This window comes from Spermophilus citellus (genome assembly GCF_964194105.1).
Source record: "Spermophilus citellus genome assembly, chromosome: 2".
NCBI lineage: Eukaryota > Metazoa > Chordata > Mammalia > Rodentia > Sciuridae > Spermophilus > Spermophilus citellus.
The window spans coordinates 213,471,055-213,495,582 of record NC_138183.1 but is presented as its reverse complement, the minus strand read 5'-3'; the positions used below and the strand labels follow the sequence as shown (position 1 = coordinate 213,495,582).

The following is a 24,528-nucleotide window of genomic DNA, read 5'->3' as shown; positions in this document are numbered from 1 at the left end:
TTGATCAGAAATGGAAATCTACCCAAATTTGTTTTCTAAGAAGTTGAAGGGCTAGGGGGTATAGCTCAGTAGTAGAGGGCTTGCTAGCATGCATGAGGCCCAGGGTTCCATTCCCAGTGCTATTAAAAAAGGTGGGAGAGGGCTATGGGTCAGACTAAGTAATTACAAAATCTGGAGTCTAGAACAAGTGCCTGGTCTTTTCTACTTTGGAAGCCTAATAGCAAGTGTTTGCTCTGTACCCTTCTATATTAGATACTTATAAATTGCTTTTGATTTTTACAAGAGATTACAATGTGGTGTCTGAGTCTCAGAAGAGACTTTAGACTTGAACTCTGGGACAATCTTGGAACTGTTGAGACCATGGGGACTCTTGAAATGGACTAAATGTACTTTGCATTGTGAGATGGTCATGAGCTTTTGGGGGCCAGGGGCAGACTGTTATGGCTGGATGTGAGGTGTTCCCAAAAAACTTATGTGTGAGACAACACAAGAAGGTTTAGAGGACAAAGGATTGGGTTATGAGAGCCTTAACCCAATCTGTGAATGAATCACCTGACAGGATTAACTGAGTGGTAACTGAAGCAAGTAGGGTGTGGATGGAGAAGGTGGGTGACTGGGGGTATCCCTTTAGGGTATATATTTTGGATCTGGGGAGTGGAGTCTCTCTCTGCTTCCTGATCATCAGTACTCCATGTGAGCCACCTTCCTCCGCCACCCTCTCCCATTGTGATATTCTACCTCACCTCAAAGCCTGGAGAATGGAGCTGGCTGTCTAAGGATTGACACCTCTGAAAACATGAGCCCCAAGTAAATTTTTCCCCCTCTAAAATTGTTCTTATAAGGTCTTTTTAGTCACAGCAGAGAAAAAGCTGACGAAAACAGCAAGAAAGAATTTGCACCCAGCACCTTGGTCCTGAAGATGCACAGGCAGGCTGGGGAGAGGAAGAGAGCAGAGAGATGGGAGAGCCCGATTTCATTCGTAGCAATCCACTTAGTTTAAAATATCAGGAAGTTTAGTGGATTAAGGGTATTACAGTCACTATTCAAAAAGGTGTTTTGTTAGAACTTCCAAATAGCAATCTGGTGAAATAAGCCTTGCGCAGCCTTAAATGAAAGCCTGTTACAGTACTTAAAGTTTCCTAGAGAAGGAAAAAGACCCCCAGGTATTAATTTACCTAAAGAGCAGCTGCCTGAAAGATACTGTAATGTATCCTATTCAGCCAAAGCTACAAAATAGGTTACCAGCCACAGGACTGGGAGGTTGGAGCCCAGAGCGCCTGGTGCTAGAACTGCAATTAGCCGTAATGAGAGGCATGACTGCATTCAGATAAGGGCCGCAGCTGTACACATATTATAGACTTGGGTCACTTTTCTGCAAAATCCAAGGACAGTTTTAAAGCTGCTGGAATCCAAGAAACAGAAGGCATGTTTACAGTCAAAATTCACAAATTAAAATAAAAAGGGCCTGCCAGCCCATATCTCATGAATGCATCTGGGATGGGAAGGTCATGTCAAGCTCCAGGGGAGAATAGGACACTCCCTCTTACAGAGAGAGCCCTGATTTGCAAGGCAGACACTGTGCTGCTTAAGACAGTCAACCTACACCTTCTGTGTCCCTCCCTGAACAGTGGATGTCTATGGTCTTGTAAATGAGGCTCTAAATCAAATGTCTGCAAAACAAATTCCATTTTCCCCCCAGTGCTTTTTATGAGATCATAGAAAGTATATCAAAAGAAAAGACATCTTTCCAGTTAGGAGAGGATGGGGCCACAGTGAGAAGCCTTTGCTGATGGAGAAGGGGTCAGGGCTGGAGAGAAACAGAATGAGATGCTGCTCCACCAGTGTCTGGGTTCTTCCTCATTAAGCCTAGGTATTGAAGATATAATGGTAAGATAGGTCTTTGTCCTCAAGACCCTTAGAATGCAGATGAAGTGACGGGTAAGTAGCAGATATTTGTAATACAGCACATCATGGAAGCAGCCAGGAGGGAGACAAGATGTGGTCTTTGGTGGAGAGCAGTTAGGGAAGGCTTCCTGGAGGAGGTGCATTTGGGCAGGGTGGAATGTGAGTCCTGAAGGGATGGGGTAAGGGAGGAGGGGAATACCCCTTCAAGACCAGGAGGCAAAAGATAGGAGGGTTTAAGGAATGGTATGTAATTTAGTGTGGTGGGAGAGAGGGGAAGGAGGAATAAGAAATAACAGGAGTCACATCTCTAAGTAAACCTAGTCACAGAATTTGCACGGACTGGGAGTTCAGGCATTCATGGTTTCCAGAAAAGCTATGGGCAGCAGGGATGTAGACATACCAGAGGAAAATCACCCCAGTTCTGCTTCCCAACTCAGAAATCTCACTTTGTTGCTCACACCAAATAAACTCACCATTAAAAGAAGTTATCCTGCCCACCCCGATGAAAGCGTGTAAGTTACAACACTATCTCCCAGCCCCATCCATCTCAGGGTCTAGAGTCTCAGTTTGGACAATACTGAGTTTAACAATATAATCTACGTCCCTGCATTTCATTTTCAATAATCAAGGCCCAAATTTTTACAAGGTTGGTGATTTAGTATACTGAGGTCACTGTTGGGTCTGTGGTGATGACTTGGTGGTGACTTAGAACAAAGCAGCCTGTGCGGGAAAGGAACATCAATCAGGTGCCAGCGGAAATGCCTATCAATCAGCAGGACCCCCTGGCCAATCCTGGAGTTCAGCCAACTCCCCCCGACCAACTCCAAAGGGACTAGGGACCCTAAAATCACCTTTTCCTGTCCCTTCTCTTCCTGCTGTAGGCCCCATAAAAGTCCAGTCCGGTCGAGCTTCCACGCGGTTTCTCCTCAGACCCTTCTCTTGTCCACTCTGTGGGTCTGATCGAGTTCTGCCCGGGAGTGATATCTCAATAAAGCCTCGTTCGGAGACCCCTTTTAAATCTGCCTCCTTTGGTCGCTGCCCACCTCGCCTGATCTGACAATCACCCTAGATGTTCAGACCTGAAAAGAAACTTAGGGGCCATTTGGCTCAGTTACCTGGTGAACTTAGGGGGAGAAGAAATACCTTGCCCCAGGTCAGAGTTTAGTGTTAGATTCAAGGTTAAATCTCCAACCCCCCCACATATGCTTCTGCTTTACCTCCATCTCTCTCCATGACAGACTAGGAATTTCAAATTCCCACCTCAAGGTCAGTCTCATGGACACCTGTGCAGCCAGGCAAGGGTGTGAAATCTCATTTGCCAGAAAAGTTGGCTGAATAGAACAGAAGAGAGAAGAAGGAAGAGCGGTTAGAGCAATCTCACTCATTAAAAAACAGCAAACCAAAAAATTCACTTCAGCAATTGAGAAAAATGATCAATTCTATTTAAGAAAAGCATGTTAAGGTAGTGAAAAATGCTTCCAGCATTATCCTATTTCAAAACATTTATCAAATGCCAGGGACATGAAGCATGTGCAGACACACACACACCATTCTGGGCGGTTTATCTAGCAAAATAACCAGGGGACAGAAAAGAGATCTGAGGAACTTCAGTTTCCAACTGCCAAGTGGATCAAAGATACAAGCAGCAGAGAAAGCAATACACAAGGCTAAATTTAGTCTTCTCCCATACCAGTTACCACCAGTGCCAAAGTCTGCTGGCTGTTGCCTAGGCCGGCCTTGGTGTGGGTGATTTTCCTGGGAGCCTCTACCTTGGAATGAGCAGAGCCCTGAAGGTCAGGCTGAAGATGCTGACTGCGGCCTGCTTTTCTGCTCTGTCCTGTAATCTCTGCTGGCTGTTGGCAGTGGGAAAGCTCCCCAAAAGCTTTTGGACCCCTAAAAGTAGTTGAGGAGAGTAAAGGTAACAGAGAAAAAGGGAAAAGATAGATACAATGAGACAGACACACACACACCCTGGTTAGGTTTAAAACATGGACTGGGAGTGCGGAAACAAAACAGGACTGGTCAAGTACAATAACACTCTTCTTCCATTTTGTAGTCATAAAATATTTTTGTAAACCCTAAACAACACCATAACACACAGGGTCCACAGTGAGGGCCAGGAGTGGGCAGTTACTCCATTGCCAGCTCATCTTGGAAGTGACCACAGTGGCAGTCCCAGTAAGGTGGCAGTTGTGGCTCCAAGTACCACTGCCCTGTGCTCCTGCTGCAGCTGATCAATGGGTACATATACCAGGCTCAGTGCAGACAAATAATTAGCCTGGTCTAACATTCAAGGGAGATTTCTTCATGGATTGGATTTTTCCCTTCAGCCAACCCATCAGACCTGTCTCTTCCTGATGACCTAGGTGCACGGGACCTGAATACACTCTGCTGGCTAAATATAGACTCTGTAGCTACTTCTATTATTATTATTATTATTATTATTATTATTATTATTATTTAGTTGTAGATGGACCCAATATCTTTACTTATTTATTTTTATATGGTGCTGAGGATCAAACCCAGTACCTCACACATGCAAGGCAAGAGCTCTACCACTGAGCCACAACCCCAGCCCCTCTGGAGCCATTTCTAATGGGTCATTTCACTCCAAGGAAAAGCAAATCAGTTTCTTTGGTGAAAATAGTACAGCCAACTCAGTCAATGTGGAAAGAGAAGGCAAGGCCCCAGGGGACTTGAAGGTCCCCCAGCTTTGTTCTGCACCTCCAGGAAAAATTCCCCATTACCCTTCCTGGACATATAGACAGTGAACCTCATTTTAAAACTTCCTAGGGAAGGAGATGCCATCATTATCCTTAATGATCTAATTCTTTTGTTTCAGAAAGTTCACTGTCTACTGAGGTCCTTACTAATGCTTTCTAGGACATAAGAAAAAAATTATCTTTAGAGACCAGGGTTCCAATCTCAGCTCCATGTCCAACTATGGGCAATCTATTTAGTCTCTTTATACCTTGATCCCTTCATCTTTAAAATGAGGATGTCTCATGAAGATTAAATTAATAAATTGAGACAAAGTCCCTGTCATGGTGTGTACCTCACATAAGTTAGGAGCTGCTGCTGTTATTATTATCATGACTCTAGCTATCCCAGAGTTTTCAACTGTCTAACTTCAGGCAAGTTTATCTCACTGAACCTCACTTTAGTTTCCTAACTTGCAAAATGAAATAAAGTTCATGCTCACTTTGTCAGAGTTCAGCAAGATGAAGCGAAAGTGCTCTGATCCTTTAGTTTACTGAGTGGCATGCTGGCATGCTTAGAAATGTGGGTTTCCTTTCCCTGTGTTTTTTTTTTTTTAACATTTTTATTAGTTGTTGATGAAATTTTTTATTTTATTTATTTATATGTGGTGCTGGGAATCGAACCCAGTGACTCACACATGCTAAGCAAGTGCTCTACCACTGAGCCACAACCCAGCCCCTTTCTCTTCTTAAAAAAAAAAAAAAAAAAAAAAAAAAAACAACTTTCATTCCAGGTGGGACTCATTTACCCTTGTTATGTTTTCAAAGAATCATCAAAACTAAGCAGAACTGCTTGGGACTGAAATCATTCATGAGCATTGATTGAACTTCAGTCAAGTGACAGTTCCTTCTCAGGCCTTGGCATCTATCTACAGTGTTAAGATGGAGAGGGCTTCTATTGTTTTCAAGCTAGTAGTCCAGTGAGAATGAAGAGGAGACACTTCCCTTCCTGCCCTGCCTTGGAGCTCAAACTTCCTTCCAAGCAGTAGCTATCATTTATTGGGATTATCGCAGGTAAGTCCCACAGCTCCACCCAAGAGGGCCTCTCACTAGCTGCGCCAGCTCACCCTGACTCATTTGGCTAGCTGGTGACTGAGCAGAGATTTCAGTTGTGTCCTGTTCTAGACTCTTTGCTTTTAACCACTGTGTCAAACTGCCTTGAGTTCAAGGTCTTGCATCAAAGGAAGCTTGAGAAAGAAAGAACTGGCGGATGAGAAACCCCAACTCTCAACAGCACATCTGGTGGCATCTGGAACAAGAGCCATGGCCAGTGCAGTCCATGAGGGGGCTTAATGCTGGTAACTTGAAGAGCAACCCAGTGGCTTTGGATGCTATCTTCTTTCAGCACGACCTTAAGTCACATTGAGATGCAGGCGGGGAGAGGGAATTTATAATAATAAGTCTGAGTCTCTCCTGGAAGAAAGCTCTGGAAGAATCAACTGTAACTTGATGGGGACATCCAATTGGCCCATTGCTTTGTGCTCCATCAGCACTAGGTGGTCACTTCTCCGTGGCAGCTGGTCTTCCTGCTCTGTCGAGAGCCCCACACCCCTCAGTGCTGCCAACATGGCCACAATGGAGGGGAGAGACCAGGACTTTACACACCCATTTTACAGATGGGGAAACCGAAGACATAGAAGGTGTGGATTACACTACAAACACTGATTCTGAAACTCAAGGCTCCTCCTGAGGACATTTCAGACTGGCAGGCCATCTAGCATCCCAATTCTAAGTGTTCTGGGTAGCACAAAAAGAAATAAATGAAACCGTCAAGACCCAAGTTTTCAATTCTGTGAATATTTCAATAAAATTGACATAGATGCATTAAAATAGGTTGGAAATCATAATCGAGAACTTAAATATCCTTTATTATCATTAAGAATGAAAAATTCAGATTGCCCTATCAATCAGACACTGGGACAATAAGTATCTTCTATATATTCAAGCTGCCTTAAATATGTAAATAAATAGGATATTGGGCAAATATGTTATAAGAAACAATGGGACATAATGGGTTAAGCTTTCTGGGGAGATATGCAGGGGAATATAAGACTAGTGTAGTGACAACTGCTGCTGGGAATCTGGGGAATTCTGGGTGTCCATCTGATGGCATTTCTGCCTTTGGTTATGGAGCCACTTTTCAGGGGCTTAGGAGTTCTCCAACAAGCAAGGTAGAGGCAGACGGGGTGGAATTCTCCTGGAAGCTTTCTTCTCAAATATATCTGACCTCCCATGAGCGCTCCACACCCTCTAGTAGTGACTAGACATTACTTTCTTTTTTTTTTTTTTTTTAAAGAGAGAGGAAAGGGGGAGGGAGAGAGAGAGAGAGAGAGAGAGAGAGAGAGAGAGAGAGAGAGAGAGAGAGAATTTATTTATTTATTTATTTATTTTAGTTCTCGGCGGACACAACATCTTTGTTGGTATGTGGTGCTGAGGATCGAACCTGGGCCGCACGCATGCCAGGCGAGCGCGCTACCGCTTGAGCCACATCCCCAGCCCCTAGACATTTCTTTCAACAACATGCAAAACTAGAAGCTGGAAAATCCAAACCTTGTAAATGAATGATTTTTTTTTTTCTTACTGAAGAATGGGAACAGCAGATCCTCATAACTCAAGATTGAGGCTGGCACAAGCAAGACTCTGTTCTCACCTGTGACTCTCAAGGGACAGAGGGAGGCAGGTACAGACATAATAAGAGAGGCCATGTCAGTCCCACACCAGGCACTTTGACTTACTTGACCCTTGGGAGTCCCTGGGAGGAGTGTAATCATATGGAATCATGGAGAGGGTTTGTACTGGAGGCCCAGAGGACTTGGGTTCTAGTCCTGTCTCTAGTGTTTGCTTGCTTTCTGACTCCAGAAAAATGATTAGCCTCTCTGAGTCAGCAACACCATCTAACTTGAGAGTCATAGTGATAGTCTTTCTTTCCATTGGAGATGGAAATGGAGATAAAGTGGATCATCTAGACAGATCTCACTTGTATCTAGCCCCATCAATTACCAGCTCTAATTCTCAATATATACTATCTAATTCACTAGACTGTGATATAAATCAACATGCACCATATCCAGAACACCTAGCCCAGGAGAGGGGAGGGAGACCCTGGTTATTTCCACTCTTAGTGACCTCAGAATCTGACTCTGACCTCTCTGACTTCTCTGCAGGTTGCAGCAAAGGTCTGAGTCTGCTTTCTCAGATCCCACCGGGGCCACGTTGCTTAGGACAGAAAGTATTTTGTCAGCCTTGCTTCCCCCCAGTTGCTGGGATAGCCGTTGCCCTCTCTAGTTTACAGCCCATGTATGGCAGGGCACCCTGATCACTGGGTGTTTGTGTAGTGTTTAATCATTAGGAGGTGGCAGTTCTAATACTGCGAGCCCCAGGGCATCTATGAATAAGTCAGCTATTTGCCTCTGTCTATCAGTGTCTGTTTTTACAAGGCTTTTCTCCAAGGACACAGGGCTAACCTGTGACACAGCCAGCTCCCAGGGGATGGGGAAGGTGAATTCCCAAGGGCACAGTGGGACACATGGTTGCTAGAAGTGAGACTTTAAGCATCAAGGTGGGTCCCTCTACAGCCTGGAAAACAAGCAGTCAAAGACGGGGTTGCCTCTCCCAGAGAACAAAATTTCCTGTGCTCTGTTCCTTTCCTCCATCCTTCCATCATCAAATCAGGATAGCTCCTTCTTTTCCCCACCTCCTATAGCCTCCACTTGTTTCCCAAGGGCTACCTAAAAGCCCACCTCTGTAGGAATCCTTCTCCACACTATAGAGCTCTGTTCTCTTGTCTGAATCTGAAAGCATCAGCATCGGTCTGTACCAGTCCTTCCTTTGACCAAAGGATCTATGGGGTAGGCAGAGGGTTTTGGTATCTTTGAAGAAAACTCGCTCCAGACTCACTCTCAGTACTAACACAGCACCTCATAGTCAGAGAGTCTCTACTGTGTGCTGTGTCTGATGGTTGAATGTTTGTGCCTCCCCTCAATTCATTCATTAGGACACGTAGAGGCCTTACCAATGGGATTAGTGGCTAGGCTCAGTAGCACTGCCTGAAATCTCAGGGGCTGAGGAGGTTGAGGAAGGAGGATCACAAGTTTGAGGCCAGCCTCAGCAACTTAGAGAGGCCCTAAGCCACTTAGCAAGACCCTGTCTCAAAACACAAAATTTAAGGGCTGGGGATGTGGCTCAAGCGGTAGTGCGCTCGCTCGGCATGCGTGCGGCCTGGGTTCGATCCTCAGCACCACATACAAACAAAGATGTTGAGTCCGCAGAAAACTAAAAAATAAATATTAAAAAATTCTCTCTCTGTCTTTAAAAAAAAAACACAAAATTTAAGAAAAGGCCGGGGGGTGTAGTTTAATTGTAAAATATCCCTGGGTTCAATCCCCAGAAATTACATAAATAAATAGAATTAGTGGCCTTTAAAAAAAATCTCAAAAGTCTCTCTTGCCCTGTTTCTGCAGTGGAGGTACAAGAAGTCAGCATCAGGAAAGAGTCCTCATCAAAATTCCCCATGCAGATACCTGATCTGGGACCTTCAGTCTCTAGAACTGTGAGAATAGACATCTGGCATTTATAAGCCACACAATGTATGGTACTTTGTAACAGTAGCCTCAACAAATTAGGACAGGTGTGTGGCCGCAATCCTAAACCAGCTTTTCCAGGCCTGCACCTGACCTTTATTGAAGACCTACTCTGTGCCACTACAGAGTAACGCTTAGCTAATACTGAGAGTGAGAAAAGCCCAGTCCTGCAGGGGGAGGACACAACTCAGCTAAAACTGAAGTCCAGTTCAGTAATTGCTGATTGAGCACCTACTATGTGTCAGATCCTGGATTATTAGGTTCAGGAAACCCAATGATAGATAAGATAAGCCTACTGTAGCAAAATAAGAAAAAAAAATGTTCAAGATTCAGTTAGAAGTAAAAGGATCCTACAGAATCCTTTGGGAATTCAAAGGAAGGCAATTTATCAAGGCTGAGCCACCACAGAAGCAGGCATCTGAGCAGAATACAGAAAGAGGAGCAGTTAGCCTGCCAAAGAAGGGCACGGACAAGAAGGGTTGCCCAGGCCAAGTGCAGACTTAGAAGTCCGCAGAGAAGGCCAGAGCCTGAGAAGAGCTCCGCTCAGTAAGTAGTGAAGTGGGAGATGCGGCCGGAAGTGGCAGGGCCGAGGCCAGGAGGGCCATTTCAGAGTTGGCACTGTATCCTGTATGTGGCATGGTGCCGCGAGGATTTTAAGCAGTGGGTGGCACACAGGGTGGGATCCACATCTGAGTATCACAGGCTGAGTCTGGGATGCTGCACTGAGAAAGAAGGCTGGCATAGCGGACAGTGGCCCTGAGAGCCGAGGACAGAGCCAGGAACAGCTGGACAAGGCAGAGGAGCCACGGTGCAGCTGGACAAGGCGGGTCGGGAGAAAGACCCAAGCTCTCCAGCTGGGCTCCAACCTGGAGTCAGGGAGATGACCTCAGAGGCACCAGAGAGGCTGGGTCATTAGCATGACAGGCGCTGCTGTGCAGGGAGGTCTCCCCACAGACTTCCTGCAGGGGGCCTTCAAGGTAGGTCCGGCCCACAGGAGCCCCTCCAGCCTGCTGGCTTTGCTCACTGCCCCTTTATTCCAGATCATTAAGAGCCTGGCTTCCTCTGCCTTTGTTTAAAATGGGAGCAAGTATGTTTAATTGCCTCAGCCAGACACCCTGCTCTGGCTGCCCACACCCCCTCGCAGGGCTACCTCATCCTGCAGCTAGTGTCTTGAAACATAATCAGTGCCTGTTCTGAGCCCTCCTCAAATTATGGTTCAGATCTTTCCTTCCAAATCCAAGGTGGAATTATAGCCTGGCTCCGAGAGAAGTTCAAATCTGCAGGGTCACGCACCCTTTCATGTTCTGTTTCAAGACCTCCGCTGGGGATTTTAACAGGTTTGCACCTCTGACGTTGGTTAGGCTGCTGATTCTAAAGAACAGGCCCTCCCACCAGGACGTGGTTGCCTCTTGTTGACTACTCCAGCTTTTGCCAGCTACCCCACTGGGATCTCAGGCATTAAATATTTTCTGCTTTGTCTCCTGCCTGACTTCCCTGAGGAAGGGACAAGCAGGGGATCAAGAACTAAGTGATCTGTATACGGGGTAAAAATGGGAGTTCATAACCCACTTGAATCAATCTGTGAAATATGGTATAATAAGAACTATGTAATGTTTTGAACAACCAACAATAAAATAATTAAAAAAAAAAAAAAAAAGAACTAAGTGAGACTTCCCCCAAAGCAGAATCAGAAAGAGAAAAAGATACCCTGTGGGCACAGTGCAGGATAAGGGCTGAAAGGACCTACATTTACATCCCAGCTCCCAGATGAGGGAATCTTAAGCTTTTCTAAGCCATGCTCCTCCCTTCACCTGTGAACCCAGCATTCTAATCCATTACTAAATAATAATAATCACCAGGTGCAGGCATAACCTAGCACTGTCTCACATCATGTCCACAGCAGTCCAAGGAGATGAGCATAGATGAGAACACGGGGCCTCGGGATGGACAAGTTAACTGACCCCTATTATCATGGAGCTGGGAGGCAGGAAAGCTGCAGTCTAAACCTGTCAGGAAGTCACAGGTCAAATAGATTTTCCAAAATGGTAGCATCCTGGATCAAACCATTTAGTGTCTGACAAGAAAAGTTCTTAGATATCAATAAACCCATTTTTTTTTGAGGAGGGGTGGTGTTGGGGGCAGGTTTGAGGGCTGGATAAAGACAGAGTAAGATGGTTCACCATAGCACTAATATTGACTTTTGTCACTCTTTAAGAATAGTTTACAGGAGCATGATGGCCACTTGAATGGGTCATAGCCCTGTTCCATTTGGCCAGTGCCCTGTTCTGACATTGGTTTTAAACATTCAGTACATGAGCCCTGCATTACAGGGCCTGGCATTCATTCATTCATTCATTCATTCATTTATTCATTCATGGTCTAGTAAGGAGCAATCCCTCTGAGCCAGTCATTATGCCAGAAAAGGGGATTCACCCACTAGCAACGCTGACCTGGTTGTTGTTTTACTTATGCTTACGTCTACAAGGGAAAATGTAACAGACAGATAAATATAAATTTATCAAAACCAGGGATGTGAAATAATCAAGTAGATATGAAATAAACAATTTCTAAAAGAACCTAATGGCTGAGACCTCTGTTTGGTGGAGGACTGGTCAGGAACAGCTTCCCTGAGATAATGTTTAAGTTGAGACCTGAAGGAGGAGAATGAGCCAGTCTGTAAAGAGAAATGGAGATGGGTGGGAAGGACAACCAGTCAGAGGGATTAGCATGTGCAAAGGTTCTTAAGGTGTAGTATGTTGGAGAAGCTAAAGGAAGGAGGATGAGGAGAGACCAGGGAGATGGGCAGGGGCTACGGCATGCACAGTATGGTAGGGATCTAGATTTTATCCTACATGCAATGGAAATCAATTGACGTGAAGTTTGAGGCAGGGACTGAGGGGATCTGATGTATATGTTAGAGATATATAGATATAGATATAGATATATAATGACTGCTGGGTGGAGAAGTACCATCCGAAGGCCACAGTGGAGCCAGATTGCCCAGGAGATGACGGTGGGAACTCAGATGAGACAATGGCTGCCTGGGCTGCTGTGGAGGTGGTGGTGGGGAGGTAGGGGATGAGAAAGCAGAGAGATTTAGAGCTCATGTGCCCATGAACTGGATAGAAAAAGAGGAGGCAAGCTAAATATTCAGTAAATCTTATTAGTTACCTCATTAGCATTGACTCATTAATTAAATATATTAGCAAACATCTACAACCATAGGTGCCAAGTTCTGTGTAAAGTCTGAGAAAGCAGAGAAGAACATGACTGCATTCTGGGTCATCCCTCTTGGTCTAGAGGGGAAGACCACACCTGGGAGCCCAGAATCCCAAAGGCATGTTAAGTGCTATCACAGAAAGTACGATGGGTTACAGGGACCCCAGATGGACGAGAGGCCTGGGGTGTGGGAGGGGAGAAGCTAGGGAGGCTTCCCAGGGAAGGCAGGGCTGGAGACTAGCAGGGTTCCTTGGGGGAAGTGGGAGCATCTTCTGGATCATCATGAGAGACAGCTAAGTCCATGGACTGGTCAAGAGTGGCCCACTTTCCTCTGTTAGTATGGGCAGTATGGTGTCTCAGAAGCGACACTGGCTTTGGAGTCTGACCTGGGCTGGAATTCAAAGCTCTGCCATGCACTGCCTATGTAACTCAAAAAAGTTCCTTAGGCTCACTGATCCCAGATTCCTCATCTGTGAAATGGGGGTAATTCCTCTCTTGGTGGGTTCTCTGGGTTGTCAGAAAACCGAGGAGAATACCTGGGACATTACAGGAGCTCAACAAATGAGAGTTGTTGTTGACAATGAGACTAGGATCCTAGATTCCAAATTACCAAGGGCCCTATGGGGGGACCTCTGCACCCCACAAAAGGTGACAAGCAGACTCCCACCCAAAGCCACAATGTCCTAAGGCTCTGCTGCCCTTGGTCCCTAGGGCTTCAACTATGCACACTGAAGGGCTGCCCACCAACCACGCTGACAGACAGCTCGAATCAGCAGCCAGGGGGCATTCCTTTTTAAACCTCATTTTGCCACTGAGGAACTGGAGGGCTGTGAGTCCCTTTCCCCAAATCTCAGGGTCAGCTTAAAGGAGAGGTGACAATAGACATCTTGAAGCTGGGGGTTGGAGCCACCCACCCATGCAGCCACCTCATTTCCTTCAGTCTCCATTTAATCTCCTCCATACAATCTTGCAACATCCTTCAAAATGTCAGAGTCTTCAGATCTCATTTCAGGCTATTGTGTAGTGCTGAACTCCAGGGATTAATGAGAGAGATAAATCAAAGTATGCAGAGGACAAGGGGAAACGTGGGCTGCCACTAGAGCCCAGAGACAGCCTCCTCTTCCTGGGCCGATGAGACATAAAAAGCCACTGCGGTCTACAGCAAAGGCCACCTCTAGAAGGGGACAACTGAAGGGACACTCTGGTTGTCAGCTAATATGATTAATAGGACAGGACACAGAGAACTCTGAAAACTTTACTGATAATAAAACACTAAAACTTTTTTTGGTGGTACTGGGGATTAAACCCAGCGATGCTCTATCACTGAAATACATCCCCCTGCCTTTGGAATTTTTGAGGGGACAAGATCTTACTTAGTTGTCCGGGTTGGCCTTGAGCTTGTGATTCTATTGCTTCAGCTTTCTGAGTAGTGAGGATGACAGGAGTGCTCCAGGCTTGTGTATTCTTAAGAGAGCAGTATTGGGGCTGGGGTTGTGGCTCAGTGATAGAACACTTACCTAGCATGATGAGGCACTGGGTTTGATCTCTGGCACCACATAAAAATAAACAACAACAATAACAAAAAAGCTTCAAAAAATAAATAAATATTAAACTTACAGCTTCAAGCATTCCTAGGATCCTCTCCGGTGAGAGAGGATTCCCTCAGCCACGGCAGAGCCTGGGCTGAGCCTGGGCTGACTTGGGCTTGCCTTTTGTGGAGCCTCTCAAATGGGGAAAATGGTACCGAGGAAGAAGTCTTTTTTTTTTTTTTAATATTTATTTTTAGTTATCGGCAGACACAACATCTTTGTTTGTATGTGGTGCTGAGGATCGAACCCGGGCCGCACGCATGCCAGGCGAGCGAGCTACCACTTGAGCCACATCCCCAGGCCCCCCCCCCCCCCCCCCAGGAAGAAGTCTTGAAGGCCACCCGGCTGGAGGCAGTCACCTCTGCAAGTAACTCAGCTGATGTCCGGTGCCAGGGAGATGCTCACCAACTACTCAGTCGGTCCGAGCAAGCTTCTTTTTTTTGGGGAGGGATGGCAACAGAGCCTTTGAATGAGGGGGTAAACCAGTGTAAAAACTGAAAGCCATGATTTTGCGGCTATAGAGATCTGAGTTCAAATTCTAATTTTGTCCCTTATATCACTGTTGCTTTGGGAAAGGAGTCTCAGTTTCCTTAAATGTAAAACTCATTGTTTCCTTGTATGACCTCAAACCCATCCCAAGTGCTGTTTTGTCCTCTGGATGCTAGTGTAACTACATGAATAATCAATGAGGGAAAAATCCCTCCACACTCCCCAATTTGGCCCATGCCCAGGGCTGACCACCCACCTAGCCCTGGATAGTTAATACCCACTATGAATGCTGATTTAGGGAACAATATAGCTAAGTCTAATTAAATCCTAAGTCAAAACACTCACCGAAAGGAGTATAATTCATTGCTTATCAGTTACTTTGAGTTTTGTTATCTCTACAAGAAAATCAGACAATTCTATGAGCTTCATCTCTTAATATAATTATAGTGAGGCTCCAGTTCAAACAAAATCCATTGCAATGGATGACAGAAGATTTTCTCCAAAGTGTCAGAAGGCCTAAGGGCCAACCACTGTCAACCACAGCTCTGTCCTTCCCACACTTACCCTCAGAAGATCTTATTCTGGTCCTTCAGTCCCAGGCATTCTTCTGAGCCCACCATCAGCAAGAGCAGCCACCTGCCTCTCTCAAACTCCTCCAAGTGGATGGGCTTAGCGCACAGCAAGGAAGGACACCTTGAGGTGTCCTTCCCTGAGAGGTCTGCTGTGTGCACAGGAGGGGCCCTCCCTTGGCCAGGCAGCTGCGGCAGCACTCAAGCCTGGACATGCTGGGGGCCTGGGGCAAGCAACCTGCTTCTAGCTGAAATGGCATCACAACCAACTCATGTCATGGTGACAGAGTGGAAGAGCTCGCAGAGGTCCTTCCCATGAGGATAAGCTCCAGAATCACTCTGTCACTTTGCCTTCAGGTGATAAATAAGAACCCTGGCTCACAGGAGCTCAGAGGCCTTAAAGATCAGCTGGCCTGATGGTTCAGGGGGAGAAATGGGAGGCAGAGAGGGAAAGCACTTGCCAAGGTGGCAGTCAGGCCCAGGATAAGGTCTCTGAGTTCCTAGTGCACTCCTTCCCTTACCATGTGGGTATTCATGATGCCACTCATGATCATTCATGATCACCAAACAGACCACCTGTGCTTGTATCAGAGATCCTCTGAGTTCATGTTCTTCACACATGGAGGCGACCTTGCTCTCCGGAGCCTGGAGGAAATAGTTGTTGGGCCACTCACAGACTCAGTTACCTCACACGCAAAGCGAGAGGCTATAACTGATGAGTGAACCCACCGAGCCCTGGCGTGGAAAGCCTCTGTGTGGGGTAAACTGGCTGAAGAGAGGCAGCTGGGGCAAACGATGGGTATGCAAGACGACTATGGATACAAATTCACTTTCTGCCACTGGGCTGTCACAGTGGACCAACATAAAGGTCATACTGAAACTAGGGACACTTGGCATAAGCCAACATAAGGGCTGTCCTAACTGGTCTTATTCTATTTGATCTTACATTTTAGTAACTGAACTCACTGCGAGGTTGCTCTTTAAAAGTAACAAAGCAGGGCTGGGGTTGGGACTCAGTGGCACAGCACTCGTGTGAGGCACTGGGTTCAATCCTCAGTGCCACATAAAAATAAATAAATAAAACACATAGAGGTATTGTGTCCATCCACAACTAAAAATATATATATATTTTTAAAAAAATTTAAAAAACAATATTTTTTAAAAAAGCGACAAAGGATTTTGTGGTATATATATTTTTTAGTTGTTGATGGACCTTTATTTAATTTATTTATTTATATGTGGTGCTAAGAATCAAACCCAGTGTCTCATACATGCTAGGCAAGCACTCTACCAAGAGCTACAACCCAGCCCCTACAAAGGATATTAAAGGAAACAAAAAAGAAATCTCACATGTATGATGAGATGAACAGGCCTGTTTGACACTTGAGTAGTGTTTCTAAAGGATCTTTTAAATCCTCACTGACCAAAATCCACTACAAGCAAACCTCCTGCATTTTATTAGGATAGCAATAAGTTCCCAGTGTAGGCCCACAGTTAGCACGCGGAAAACGTCTCTTTAGCTCTTGGCACACGGGGTCACAATGTCTGACGAAAGTCTCTCTTGAGTGCAGGGACTCTGTCCTACTTATCTTTGGAGCCCAAAGGCCTGCTGCATTGGAGGCGCTCAGGAAATATTAAGCAATCATCAGCATTTTCAACAAGCTGTCACATATCAAAACATACTCCAAATACCTGGTTGACATACACCTGACCCACGGCACTGGATAAAATTCCTTAACAATTCAACTACCACATTCCTTACCCACCAGAAAGGCAATTATATCTGCTCACTCTGTCCCATCCAGAGGTGCTATTAGAGGCCATGGGGTCCAGGGGGTGGGGTGGGGTGGGCACAGTGCTTGACATCTGATAGGTATACAGTAAATATATGATTCATTGCCTGACATGGAGTTGATTGAAAAATAGGGCACGGACGGACATTAAGCTCAGGCTGTAATAAAACTATGAAGTCACTGGTATAGTCACTGGTAGAGTTCAGCATGTTTTCTGTTCTCCTTGCAGACATGGTAGAATTGCACATCCTTCACCTTTGAATTTAAGTATATCCATGTGACTTTCTCTGGCCAGTGACAAGTGAGTGGCTGTCCCGTGGTCATTCCTGTGCAGAAACTTTAAGAGACAGTGTGTGGTTCACTGTGCTCTCATAGTGATGGGGATGACCAGTGCTCTAAATGGAAATCCCTCTGGCATCTTGGGTCCCAGAGCAAGAAATAATATACAAGGCAGCCTCCCCTGAACTGCCAGAGAGTCAGGGTGGGTTTTTGGAATGACTTGTTACACCTGCCCTATCCTAACTGATGCAAAGGCTTTCCCAGAAACCTAGATTAAAATACATGGAGTTATTTCCTGTTGTAGGACACATTTCTGCAGGGGCTTGGGGCCTATGTGGTGGGTTGCTGAGGGAATAAGCACAGAGAAACGCTCTCTGTTCTTGGCTCCTCTGTTTGGCCTCTCATTCTGGTTTTCATATCATATAGCTAGACATCTTTTCATCCACACTTTAAGTACAAATTACCTTTAAATTACTGTTGAAAACACACAATTTACAGAAAATGGACTTTGAAGTTGTGATTCTGCTTCCCACCTGGCTGTGCTGTCATATGTGGTGTGACAGAGTCAGGGATGAGGTTAGGAATGTGGGCAACATGGTGTGGGAGAGTCTCACGGGCCTGCCACACTGCTCTGTTCTTTCTTTCTTTCTTCTTTCCTGAGAACAGTGAGTGCACAAGGAATGAGACTCTGCAGGCTGTTCTGTCTCTTCTCTTCCTGACCCTCTGGAGAATTCCTTTGTGGTTTGAAGTGCAGATGGTTTGCTTCCTGTCAGCACCACCCTCCATTCAGCCCAGGTGGCCCCTGCCCACGGATTCTACAAGAAGCAGCTCTCACTTAAAAGGAAGCCAGTAGTACCTGCAAGAAAGCGGCCCTTGGGAAAGCCCAATGTGGTAATTACTACCCTGTTACCATGGAAGTAGAGGTTTGCCTCTAAGCCGCCTTTTAAGAGCTTTAAAATGAAAATGACTTTCAATCTCTCCTCCTTTGTTTCTCCTGTCCACAAACAGGAGAGGAAAGAGGAATAGAGATGGAAAGGAAACAGAATAAACATCACCGTCCCATGAGAATAGGTAGAACCCTTGAATGCAGGACTGAGAAAATGCTCTTGGGCACTAACAGGTGTCACAGGGAGTAACAAGGCACTCAAAAGGAGAGGGCGAGGAAAATGAGAAGAGAATGGGAGTGAGATAAAGAGGGAGAATGAGTGATTTATCAAGATCAACTGACTGACCCACGCAAGAGAACACGAAGATAAAATTTCAGATTTGTATGTTACAAATCTGAAAGGGAGGGTGGCTTGAAGGCTCATGTGGTCCATTTTCACTTGGGCTACTAGGGAGCTCAATGATGAACTACCCCTCAAAAATGCAACCATGTAGAACCTTATGGTTAGTGTGTACATATTCTCTATTTCTTCCTTTTCTACACATTATATTCTAACTTACAGTTCCCCCTGGTCCTAATGCTATATTGCTTTAAATCACAACTGTTCTTTTATCATCTAGTTATTATAAACTATTACAGAAAGAAGAGAACTTAGTTATGAGTAATTAAATAAAGAAAAATGAGTTTCAGAGAGGTAGAGCCCAGACTGCCCTGAGTGGCTCACACGGAGAGTGGAGAGCTTTTCTCTTTGATGCTTTATAAACATATTCTCTGGGAGACAGGTATGAATTCCATCCTTGTTTTAGAGACCAAAAAAAAAAAAAAAAAAAAAATCAAACCCCGGGGAGTTAAATGACTTGCATAAGAGAGAACTGGAACCAGGGTGTCCTTACAGAAAACCCCACATCTCTTCCTCCTTAGCTGCCTTTTGCAATATATCTGAGACCATGTTACCAGTGCTATGCAGAAGACCTTGCTGTAATGATGAAAATGTGCTGTCTGTGCCATCAGCTGGGTCAGCCCAGTTGGGGCTTCTAAGCACTTCAAATGTGGCTAGTGTGACTAAGAAATTAAACTTTTAATTTGTTTATTTTCATTATCCCCCCTCTAGTATTGGGTGTGAACTACATTCCCATGCCTTCCCCTGGCCCTTTTCCTTTGGACACAGGGTCTCACTAAGTTGCTTAGGGTCTCATTAACTTTCTGAGATTGATCTCAAACTTGTGATACTCCTGACTCAACCTCTGAAAAATGGGATTACAGGTGTGCACCACCACACCCAGAAAATTTTTAAATTTTGAAACAGAGTCTCACTAAGTTCCCCAGGCTGGCCTGGAACTTGTGATCCTCTTGCATCAGCATCCTTCAGATCACTGTGCCTGATAAAGAAACTTTGGGATGACTGCAGAATCTTCACAGATTCTGGTGGCCCTGGATTTCCTAGGTCAGTAAAGAGAAACATCAGCCCTTGTCTGGAATCTTGAAATTATGGACTCCTTCCCCAACTAACAACACGGCATTGCAACTGGTGAAGAATTTGCAAACAGGAATCCCTACTTCAAACTTGCAAGGAGTGAGCTGGTCCAGACTTCTGTACAAAAGGACCTTTTCCTTGAGATCTGAGGTCACTGATGGAAAAGGGGTGAGAACAAACCCATCTGCAGTGTCCATGTGCAAAGAGTCTGGGATGGGGAGAGACGAGTCAGGAAATATTCCTTCTCTCTTAATGCAAATTGCTTTGCACTATTCCTCAAGGATTTTTTTTAAGAGTTTTTAGTGACTACAGTCTTATTTAAAAAGATGGTGCTGAGATAAGGGTGGGAGTTACTTAAGGAATTAAAAAAAAATCTCTACAAGGAGAGCTTCCTAAAGGAGGTTAGCTGGTAGAGCATCGGGTGGGGATTGGGGTGGAGGAGATGCTAACAGGCCTGGGTTTGCAGCCCAGCTTAGATCCTCATTAGTGTAACCTGGAGCAAGTTTACGGAGCCTCTTGGAGCACGGCTCCACCGCTTCAAGTCTATAAAACTAGGATAACACATCCTCTCAAAGGGTCAGGATAAATGACCTAATATTGGTAAGGTGACTGGCACAGTTCTTAGCAATCCATTAGGAAAAGTGCAACTATTACTGTTTTTACTAGTTTCTGATAAAGTTTTCAATTGATTTTTTTTTATTGCTGTTGTAGCAAACTACTATAAAAAGAGTGGCTAAAAACGCTACCTTACAAATCTATAACTTCATGTTTCTAGAGTCATGGTGTCAGCAGGCTCCGTTCATTTCTGGAGGCCCCAGGGGAGCATCTGCTCTCTGCCTTTCCCTCTTCCAGAGGCACCTGCATCCTATGGCAGTGGTCTTCCTCCTCATCTCCAAGGCTGGCAATGGCAGATCACCTCCCTGCCACATGGCATTGCTCTAGCCTCCTCTTCTGTCTTCCTTTTGTACTTTCAAGCATCTTGTAACCACACGGAGCCCATTTGACCCAGAGCAATCTCTCTGTTAGTCAATAAGCAACCTTTCCTCCCCCCGCCGTGTAACAACCTATCCACAGGTTCTGGAGATTCAGAGACGTAGACATTTGGGGGTGATTATTATGCCCATGACAGGTTTGGAATTGAGGGCAAAGGAAGAATCTCTTCCTATTTTTGCTCCTCTTCTTCTATGGATCTCAGAAGGGACTTTGCCTAAGAAATAACTGTCTTGGAGACCTGTCCCTCAATCCAGTGTCCCCACTACTTCTGCCTGCTAACTGGGGTCCTCTGGCCTCGATTAAACTCTTCCCTCTGGGTTGGCTGGAATCTGTGAATGCACAGTTTGGCATCAGCTGGACTACTTTGTTCCATACAAATTATAAAGGCAAGCAGTGCCTGGGCTCTTGGAGTTCTTGTGACACTCTGGGTGAGGAGAGAGGGCTCATTTTGGCAGACTACTTGAATACCAAGTCACATAGTTACATCCTCATATGGTGGGACTCCCCTGAGAGTGGATCTCCCAATTCAAGCCGAAATTAGGACAGCTCTGAGTGCCAAGCCCGGGCCCAAAGGTAGGCTGAGGAGACTATGGATCCATAATGGGAAGAGCAATCTCAGTGCCTCAAACATTCATAATCGGAGGGTCAGGAAACACTTGAAATATGAAGGGGAAAATAATGTTGTCTCTTTTGCTCAGTTTCCTGGCACAATGTTGGAGGGCAATTTTCATTTTGTTACAGTCTCAGGACAACATTTCACCACAAACATTCGATTTTGCGTTCAGAAGTTGTGAAGTAATATGGCTTTGGTATCCCAAATAATTAGTCATTGGAGTTAACATCAGTGTTCTGATAGCTTGGAAGAAAGTGACCAATGAATTCCAGTCCTCCTGAACTAAGGTACACACGGAGGGAGCCTGACTTATGGTCTCCTGGTGCTCCTGATGACATGTGTGTTACCTTGGGGTGCCACTCAGGAGGGGAATCTAAATGCTTTCACCCATCGCTCACTAATGCGCAGGTGGGTGAAGGCTGCCAAGCACAGTGATGCTCTGGAGGGACCAAGAAAGGGACACACAAGTGGAAACCTCCCTAGCGCTGAGCTTTCAGCTGTCAAAGCACCCCAACTCCTGGAGTTCCAGAGCTTCTGAGGGGACAGCAGGGTGTGCAGGAACTAGCGGAAGTTCAACCAACCATCCCGCTCTCCATTAACCCAGTCTCTCCACCCCGCTTGCCCCATTTCTTCTTCCTCTGAAAGTACCTTTCATTTGTCTGCTATCTGGGGCCTGTGACATGCAATAAGCCACCTTGATTCATCCCTTTTGATCCTCCCATCTCAGCCCACTGGCTCTAGTTGGCTGGAAGTAGCCACTGATCAATATCAGGAAAGAACTGGAGAGTGAGAGGAGATCAAGGGGAGAATTGGCACTCAAGTTGACTATCTTAATTTATAATTTCTCAAAAGCCAGCTGGTGACATACAAGATACAAACTGACATGGTCTCTATCTTTTAGACTCCAAAGGTACACATTCTTATCAGTTGCTTTTAATAACCCTGAAGACACAGCAGCTACATTCTGTTGCAAATAGCTAAGGTCTTTCTGGGAGGTCATGGTCCTTTAAAGTCTTAGGGAATAGCTGGTGTCCTCCTGAGCCACTGCCGAGGTCAGTGCTCTTCTCATCCATAGGGTGATCTGCCTGTCTCACGCTCGTCTTCCCTTTGCTGAAATCTGGTCAGGTCTAATCTGTCAGAACGTTTCCTATTTCCTTTAGAGAACACATGTGGACTATTGCTTATGTGTAAATCCATAAAGACTCGAGTTCCTTTCTATATATAACCTCTTAGAGGTTAAAAAAGGAAGAATTCTGGTCACTTGTCTGATTTAAATTGTTGGAGAACATATTTCCAATTACAGAACAGGGCAAGAACAACATTACTAAGTTGGAAACATTTGCACAGTCACCATCTGTGATATTTTTCCTTGATATTTCATAGTGAGTTGTCTCATGCCTACATTATTTTTTTTAAAAAAATCTATATTTTTTAGTTGTCAATAAACCTTTTATTTTTTTTTATTTATATGCAGTGCTGAGAATTGAACCCAGCACCTCACACATGCTAGGCAAGTGCTCTACCACTTAGCTGCAATCCCAGCCCATTACATTATTCTTACCTTAAGCAATATGTGTGAAATCGTGGTTTGATGTGATAGTTTTTAAAATATAAAAATTAAAATATAAATATTAGGAAAATTTTCCTATCTACCACTTAATATGATTTCCTGTATTACTGACATTAGCCTCCCCAACCTTGTGAAGCATTTCTCTGGAATACAGACATAGAGATTTACATAGAGAACTTTATATAGGCAAATCCACTACTATTTCAGCTTAGCCACAGATGAAGCATCACTATGGTCTGTTCACAGTAACTGGTGATTAAAAATTTAGCACATTCTAGAACAATATAAAATATCTCCCTTCCTGCAAGCCAGAAATTATATGATATAGTAAGAAATTTATAGTCATTACTAAATCCTTTTTTCTTTGGTAGTACTGAGGATTGAACCCAGAAGTACTGTACCCTTGAAATAGTTCCCCAAATGTTGTAATTTGGGTAATATTGTTCTTGTCCTGGTAAATGGAAATATGTTCTCTAAAAAGATACAGGCCTTTTTACTTTGAGACAGGGTCTCCCTAAATTGCCTAGGCTGGCCTTGAACTTGCAATCCTCCTGCCTCAGCCTCCTGAGAAGCTGGGATTAAAGGTGTGTGTCACCTCACTAAACTTAAGTCCTATTTTTTTTAAAGCCACTTGAGTTCTTTATTTAATATTTAATGGGTTATCCATTCAGTTTTGTGTGATCGCATCTCAGCATTCATCTGTGAAGGACTAGAATACACTGTTGTTGGTTTAATCATGCAGGCTAAACTAAAACAACACAACAAATGCTATCCATCTTTCCAACCCCACCCCCAATTCTCCATCATCAGAAGTAGAAAAAAGCTTGGCTGTGATCCATAATAATTCCATTAACCCTGCAATGAAGCATTAAATTAAACTGCCGAACCCATATTCTTCTCTTGCTACAAGGGGAAAAGTACCTTGTAAGGCCTGCAGTTGTGCTAATAGATTTACTAACAAACTACATGATCACAGGAGAACACAAATAAGTGAAATAATTTGGCAATTTGTGAACTCTCCAGTGGGGGTGCTGCAGCACCTGATGTGTTTTCCCCCGATAATATTTAATAGAAAGATTTTAGTTACAGAGAGTTTAAGAAACAGAAGGAGCAATTTTCAAATGGTTCGCGTTTCTCCCGAATTTTCCAACCAATACTTTTTTATTAATTACAGGGGGGAAAAAAGCTGACTTGAGCCAGAAATCTGGTGGAGAGGCTTCTGTTATTCCTGATATAAATATAAATGAGCACCCTGGATACTGGGGGATTCTATGGAGGACACTTCAATTCAGTGGTAGAGAGTGGGCCGAAGCCCAAGTTCCTGACCACTAATCCAGGGCTCTCTGCCCCAGCCCAAGCTTTCTGGCTTGCCCCTAGAAAATGTGAAGATTCCTCTGCAGCAAATTCCATTTCTGGGCGTGATTTTAGTGTCTGTCTCTTTAGTGTATTACCCTGTTTCTCGGAAGCCAGAGGATCACAGGAGTCACCCAGCTCTATGTCAAAAGCAAGTCCTTCCAGGAGAGTGGCTGGGACTTGACTTGTGCTACTTTTTGGATTTCTGACACTTGAGGGTGAACACCTAAAAGCGCACAGTAATTTCAAAAAATTCCTATCTAAATTCCATGTTACATTTCATCAACCCAGAAGCAGAAAGAGGTCAAGTATGCCAGAAAATACTTCAACAGTCAGATCACTAAACAGTATTTGAAATCTGTACTGAGATCCAGAAATACAGGACACTGGAGCTGGAAGGGATCTTGGAAATCATACACTTCAACACCTTCCCTTAACAGGCTGCTCAAGGTCGTAG

The 24,528-nt window shown here is 44.7% G+C and overlaps 1 protein-coding gene across 9 annotated transcripts in view; it reads right to left on the bottom strand.

Moving 5' to 3' along the window:
* The window catches only part of NAV2 (neuron navigator 2), a 701,871-nt gene that overhangs the window by 103,062 nt on the left and 574,281 nt on the right, over window positions 1–24,528 (bottom strand). The gene's annotated exons all lie outside the window — the stretch shown is intronic.